General features: G+C 38.0%; 1 protein-coding gene across 1 annotated transcript in view; it reads right to left on the reverse strand.

Annotated features, from left to right (window-relative positions):
- The window catches only part of Arhgap15 (Rho GTPase activating protein 15), a 591,259-nt gene that overhangs the window by 200,343 nt on the left and 383,257 nt on the right, over positions 1–7,659 (reverse strand). The gene's annotated exons all lie outside the window — the stretch shown is intronic.

Consider the following 7,659-nt stretch of genomic DNA (forward strand, 5'->3'; position numbering starts at 1 on the left):
CCTCTTTCCCCTCTGACTAATCAAAACAAATGGCAAACTTCACTTTCTAGGGCTTAAAATATTGTAAACGGAAACAAGACCATTTCTTTTTCAAAATGATCCAAACTTTTAAAAACAACTGTATCCACGTTAACACACAGTAGCGTAATAATGGTACCTGAACCCTTTCTATAAGTGCTACACCTGATGCTGTTTGGCAGAAGAATATTAGTGGTCAGGTAGAGGCACAAGTTGACATCATGGAGTAATGAAATCAGCTTGCAAAGAGATGGGAGGAAGAAAGGAAGGAAGGAAGGAAGGAAGGAAGGAAGGAAGGAAGGAAGGAAGGAAGGAAGGAAGAAGGAAGGAGACAAACTCTTCTCATTGAGATCCCTGTTCTATTCCTGTAAGTTATCTGCTCATGGTTTCAGGGCTTCTGACCCTGCTCCCTCTGATTCCGCTGTCTATTAGTGTTCTTTCTAAAATCTTGTTCTAAAAATTGAACTGAAGGTTTAATATTCAACAATGCTCAACCAGGGAAGTGTTTCTTCAACCCTCGTCCTGTCAAGACAGGACAATGATGCTTCAGGATTTCTTCTATCCAGGCCTGATTTCATTCTAAGAGCCAGGTGTATGTGGACTTCTAGAGAAAGGCTTTGAAGGTGGCTGGCCGTAAGCTAGTATATCTGTGTAGCCTTTGACAGTTTTTGCTAAGCAGAAACGTTATGATCATTTTTCCTTCCAGACTTTTAGTAATGGAGTATATGAGAGTTGATTTAAAAATACAATATTTAAACCAGGAGGCAGTGGTTCATGCTTTTAATCCCAATACTTGGGAGGCAGAGGCAGTCGAATTTCTGAGTTCAAGGCTAGCCTGGTCTGCAGCATGCATTCCAGTTCAGATAGCACTACACAGAAAAACTCTGTCTTGGCAAACCAAAGGGGGAACAAAAGGAATTTAAATAATTCTTTTGCTGACTTCCCTATGGAAAAAAAATTCCTGATTTATCCTCCTCATGTTTTAAATGCAGTATCTGCCGACTATTCATATTTGGGTCTATAAAGACATGAGAAAAACATGGTCATAATCTTTTTCATATTAATCTGTTTTCTTGTTTCAGCATTTCCACTCATTGTTCAGTAAACACAGAACTCTATGTGTTTCTGTTGGCTTTTCAGGAGGTCACAGTTGACCTGTCGAGCTGTGTCTTCTGAAGAAGAGTTGATGTCCAACTTCGGTATACTTTTCCTTTTTTTTTTTTTGTATACTTTTCTTAAATCTAAGTTCAACTAGTTTATCTAGGAAATCGAGCTGCTTTATCAACTGCCTTTTACAAAAAAAGTTGGTGGGAAAAAACCATTTCTGGTAGGAAATACATACATACATACATACATATATATATGTACATATATATATAAATGTAAATCAGATCATGGATTAAAGGATGAATATTGTATTTGAGGAACACTATAAGATGGTTCACTATGTTAGTTTTTCCAAAACTTTGTTCCAAATCAGGCTTGGATTATGTGTGAAAAGTAAGAACCTTCTACTGTAACAGGTGCTGGCAGGAAACTTTCATTAAAGCTATTGAAGTTCTGCCTGTAAAGACTTGGCATCTGCAAACATTCTCTCAGAAGAATGCATTATGCATCAGACTTTTCTCACTAGAAAAAACAATGTGAGGCTGTGACTGCTGAACAATATTCCCAGTCCCTATTTTGTTAACACGATCCTTCGGTGATGACATCTTTGCTGGCCTCGTGTTATGTATGAAGCGTGGATCAGCTCTCGTTTCAACACTGTGAACGTGCATTGTCTTCTGTGTAGACAATAGAGACACTGGTCTACCATCTGTTTGTCCTTGTTAGAGGATAAACTTGAAAATATTTTTTCCCCAGTGCGTCCATGGTTTAAATGACTGTATCCACATTCTGAAGACTGACTCTTTGCATGAAATTTTAAAAGTATTTACCAGGTTTTCAGTGAAGGTGAGAACCACGTCTATAGAGTGCTGGCAATAATCGATGTGGCTCATGTGTATCTCAGACAGAGGGAACAGTATGTCTGATATGTAATAGAAGATTAATAAATGCCATTTATTTTTCTTTATATAAATATTCCATGCTAATATGGCCTTATCTTTAAAGTCTAATGATGCTATTCTCTGAACATAAACTTCCCTACCTTACGTAAATAAGGACCCCTTCTCTAGTCAGCCTTCATTTCCCAGATTACTAAATCTACAAATCATATATTCTTTTTCATGTTAAATACATCTGAAGACAATCTCCTACTTTATCTTATAAACTGATTATTTATAAATAATTTTACTTACATACAAGGGTTAACTTAGAGTAACCAAGTTAATGTCTAAGAGAAAAAGGTATGTCACAGTAAATTCTAGAAAAAAAAAAACCAGTAAATACAATTTAGTACATGTGTAATCCAAGTGCGTGTGTCTATATCTAGCTTTGTGGTTACCTTGTGTGTTAAATATCATCAAATAGTAAGAGTAATAATTTGTATTTTATTACATAAATAATTTTATAGTTGAGTTGATGGTTTTAAACTGAGTTTTTCAACTAAGCTGCAAACATGTATATAAAATAAATATATATTAATATTCATATATATAATAAACATATATAACCATGTATATCCATAAACATATCTTTAGCAACAAGTCCTCATTGAGGCTAATCAAGCAGTTTACAGGATAGAGAACTCATACATGTGTGTGAGCCTGTTCACTGACATCGACACTCAGGCAATGTGCCCAAGTGTGAGAAAGCCTTTGCTTCAGGGCAACAGCCAACCAGCTCAGCTCTCGACTGCACTGCCTGCCCTTGACCACATGGCCCTTTGCTGTATCCTTAGCCTCCCCTCCTACCGTGAGGGAACGCTGCTTTGGACTGTTTTATTGCCAATACATTTTTACTTGGTATGATGAAATGAAGCAAGGGACTGGTTTCATTAGAAGGAGAGGTAAACAGAACATTAATTAAATTTGCTGATGATACTAAATTGGGAGGAACTGTGGACATCTGTGAGGACAAAAGAATCATACAAATGGACTTAAGGAGTTTAGAAATACGAGCAGGAAATAATAAAATGAGATTCAGTCTTAAATAATGCAGGCTAATACATTTGGGAGAAGATAATCAGAAACATGGCTGTTCAGTGCATGGTCGAGGCCTGGAAAGTGGCAATGGGGAAAGAGACCTAGGGGGTGATAATAGGAAAAATTATGCACAAACTTACAGGGAAGTAGTCACTATGCCTGGGGGTACACATATAAAAAGGCAGAGCGCTCTTCTTAGGACACCAGTATGTTCGCAAGCAACAAAGAGCAAATTTGCTTTAGTTGTCGAATCATTCAGGTCTGTGGGACAATTTAACACCCTTCTGTGGGAATATTGCTCTCCTCTATTAAAGATGACAAAGTTTGTTTTGTCTAAGACCTATGTTAGAAATCAGAGTCACTGTTCAATTTCTGTCATTTTCTACTACGAACTATTACTAATATATCAGTCCATATATTGATGGTTGATGACATTGTAAACACAACCTCACTGCTCTCGCTTTATAGCTTCCTGTCTCTGGTTCGTATGATTGCACATAGTGTTCAGAAGCATTGTGTTTCCTAAAAGTCAGCGTCTCTTTAAGTCATGTGATATGATTCTCTAAGGATGGATGTGAGGCAGGGGTTTTGGATAATATCTACCTCTTTATCCACTTAATCACCCACTATGAATTGAGTCCCTGTCTCCCGCTGACTATGGGATTCTAGGTAGAGTAAAGATGGCTGCAAAGCCAACATGATGGCTGTGATGCTCTAGATGGAAAAACGCAATGAAAGCAGCGATTGCAATCTCAGCACTTGGGGATATGTTAGGAAAAGTGGAGTTGTTGTTAGCATGCAGAAGGAAAGCCCCTCTGGTATATTCAGGGGGCCACATAGGAGGTTGGGGATAAGTGAGAGCATTTTCGTTTGGAGAAGGTGATGATTCTGCTGTTTGGCAAGAGAATCAAGACAAACGTGGCAAGTGGACTGACTGTTCGTGGCAGGTTTTCTAGGGGAAGGAACCAGCATATGGGATAAATAGAGGTCTCTAGAAGCAAGGGTTTTGCTGAACTTCCTAGAACACACAAAGCAGTTCATAAAGATTTGGAGATGGACAACAGGCAGGGATCACTTGATTATTATTGTTGTTGTTGTTGTTGTTATTCACTGGTTTTGCAGGTAGCTCAGAAGTTAATTCACTCCAAACTTTCAAAAATTCAAAATGGAATTAGAAAAGAACAAAGCTTAATTATACATCACAATTCCAAATTTAATGACATAGGTGCTTTCATAGTTTTATAGTTTTTTTTTTTTAATAGCAGTTTAAATTTGTCCTGGATGAAGTACACATGAAAAAAAAAAAAACAAAATTCATCTCAGAATTTTGGTTATTGACATCCTCCCTTCATTAGCTTCACATTTATATTTCTGTATTCAGCGTGGTTTTCTTTTTTATAAAAAGATTTATTTATCTTTATTTTATGTGTATATGTGTATGACTACAAATACATGTGTACTACATGTGTGCAGGTGCCCTTGGCGTCAAGAAGACTTGAAGTCTCTGGAACTGGAGGTGCAGGTGGATATGAGCTGCCTGATGTGGGTACTGGGAAGTGAACCTGGGTCCTTGGTGAGAACAGCAAACTCTTTTAATTTCTGAGCCTTTCCCTGGCCCCTGATGATGTATTGATTATATCATATGACAGTCTCTTATAACTCAAAATTTTTTATTAAGTAAAAATTTCCTGAGAGGTGTTTGGAAAACAAACACTAAATCACAGGGAGGTTAACTAACACAGAACAGCAGTCACATTGCATTCCAACTTCAAGTAAGAGAAAAAGATAGAGAACTCAGCTTCCTATGAGGTTATAGAAATTGAGCCCGTGACTGCCCATCATCAGGCATGCCAATTGTAAGTCATTCAATTATCTGATTAAAAACAGTAGGTTAGTGGTGATGAAGCAGTGCCTGATGGGACATTACTTCCTCTAATGAAAACGGATAAGGAATGGATAGTTCAGTGGTTGCTTGACTGTTCGCTTAAACAGAGTATCTCCAAATTGAGGAATATAAAATCTTTTGGTCAACCTCATTTCAACTGCCTAACATAGCTGGGTCCTGATGGAAAGATGGCACCCCACTGAACGATGCAACACATTCCGTAAGTGGTCGCACTTAAATCTTTAACAACCAAGCTGCAAATCACATAATCCCCTTCCATAAAATGGAGCTGCCTTCGCTCAGCAACTGTTGACTACAAGTTGCTTTTTATTTTGAGCGCCAAAGCAAAGATGAGTTCAGTTGGCCCAGACCATTTCCTGGGAGCCCTTCCTCCTTAGGCACTGTAAGAGAAGTCAATGCACTTGGCGAAGGAACACGCAGGGAACTGAAGTGAGTATGTAAATACTTTTCTACGGTATGTTGTGCTATTACCCTAACAATCAGGCCTCCAAGATTAGTTCTTCTTAAAACGAGCATGTTTTTTTTGACTACGGGTCTACAGTCTTTAGTAACCAACCTCAAGAGCTCTCCCAACATTATCATTTAAAGAGCTATTTTGGTTCCGTGTAGTTTGTTTTTCTTTTCAAAGTGCCTTGCCCTTGATTTTTTTTTTCCCTGCTTGATTGTTTTTCTTTTTCTGAACTGAAAATAGGAAGTGGTCTGAAGAGTATAAAATTAGGCAAAAAGATTAAGCTAGAAAAGAAAGGATTATTTTTAACTCAAGAAAAAAAATATTACTAGCTCCATAGACTGTTAAACTATAAAATAACTTTCCAAGGAGTTTAAAGGCATCAAGGAATCATGGGGACATTAATCTTTCAAGGAGACAGGAAAATTATGACAAAGTACGGTGCTAAAGAAACGTATACGATGCTCTCAGTGCGACAGTGTACCCAGAGTGAGTATTTGGCTTGCTGTTTGTACGTAGATTGATATTTATGCTGGGCATTCTTCATTTGCAAATAGAAAAGGGGGAATTGGAAAGACCATCTTTTCCTACTAACTTTAAAGGGAGAATTAGTCACCAGGGTACTCAAAAGAATATGAATTTTGGTTCACTCACTGCTTGTGAAACCAACCTAAGACTTCTTCATGTGTTAAGCCCAAGGACTGTTTATCTAAATAGAATTTATATGTTCTTGTTTTATCAGAAACAAAAGTGTTTTGCCCAAAGCATAGTAGCATTGTTGTGGAAATTTTCATATTTTTGTAAATCAGTCAGTTTTCATTATATAACAGGAATTGCAAATAAAAACTATAGGGTTATTTTGTTTTGATTCCCAGGGCAACAAATATCTGAAAAATCTTTAGCTGCCTTAAATTATTTTTTATTTTGTCCTGATTATTGAAAACCTGAAAGCTTTCCAAACAAATATAATTTCTTTTTCAAATTTTGTAAACATTTGTTTCCAGGCGAAAACAGCCTGCCAGCTCTCAGCTCGATTATTTTTAATGGTTGCACTATGAACTTCTGAGTCTAGGTCCTTATAATAGAAACTCACAGACCAAGGATTGACTTTATAAAATGATGCCACTTATAGGACATCTTAGAGTACTGGATCTTGATATGCTGAATCTATTTAAGCCCTCTATCCATAATAAAAGGCTAATTGTGCAGGGTCTTAAGTTTGGCTTAAAACCAAGTGACTCCAGTGGAAAATATTTTAAAATCCTAAATTCCAGAATGGGGATTAAGAGTGGTGGTAAATGTTGGAAATTAGACCCAGGCTTTATCTGACACTGTTCCTCTGCAGTCTGGATCCAAAAGTGTGGGAACATCCACAGTTGGTGCGATGCGAGCTGGCCACACAGCTGTGTTCCCTAGCTAGCTTCACCGGTGAGTGACCGGCACATCAACTCCCAAGCCAACTTCTGTTATGCTCAAGGTCTTTTTGATAACAAGACTGTCATATGTGCTTCTAAGTAGAGATAAACTTAATTAAATGCCATTAATAAGCACAGCAAATTAATTAATAACAGCTTTGTGTGCAGATTTTTTTTTTTTTTGATGATTTAAAGCATACTTTTTACTGCCAGATTTAACTTGCCATCATTTTGCAAGAACAAATGTCTTCGGGACAGAAAAGCAAGTTTTGGGTAATTGCTAGAAATGACCCAATCCTGTGCTGCCCCCTTACAGAACTCCCAGGCCTACTCATTCACCAACATTCGCTTTCTTCCTTGTGAAACCTACTTCCCACCCCCAACTCTCCACCTTGCCATCTCTGATTTCTTTCGGGTTGTCTTTTCTGGTTTCTCTTTTCTGCTTTTGCAGGCCATTTCCTGTTTACTTTGTTGGAAATTGTCTTCTCTCCTAGCCCTCAATGCGGCTTTCGAACAGACACAGAGGCCCCAGCGTGACTACCCCAAAGAGCCCGCTCCAACTTGGCTCTAGCACAGCAGGACCGCTGTCAGGAAGGTGGCATTAAAACAGCAAAACAAAACACCAAGAGAACAAAAAAGAAATTACAAAATAAAGAGAGAGAGAGAGAGAGAGAGAGAGAGAGAGAGAGAGAGAGAGAGAGAGAGAGAGATAAATGGGCATTGGGGCTCTTGTTTGTTGGAAATTGTCTTCTCTCCTAGCCCTCAATGCGGCTTTCGAACAGACAC

This window comes from Alexandromys fortis, unplaced genomic scaffold, assembly GCF_014885135.2.
Source record: "Alexandromys fortis isolate MF-2015 unplaced genomic scaffold, M_Fortis_MF-2015_v1.1 scaffold_33, whole genome shotgun sequence".
Lineage (NCBI taxonomy): Eukaryota > Metazoa > Chordata > Mammalia > Rodentia > Cricetidae > Alexandromys > Alexandromys fortis.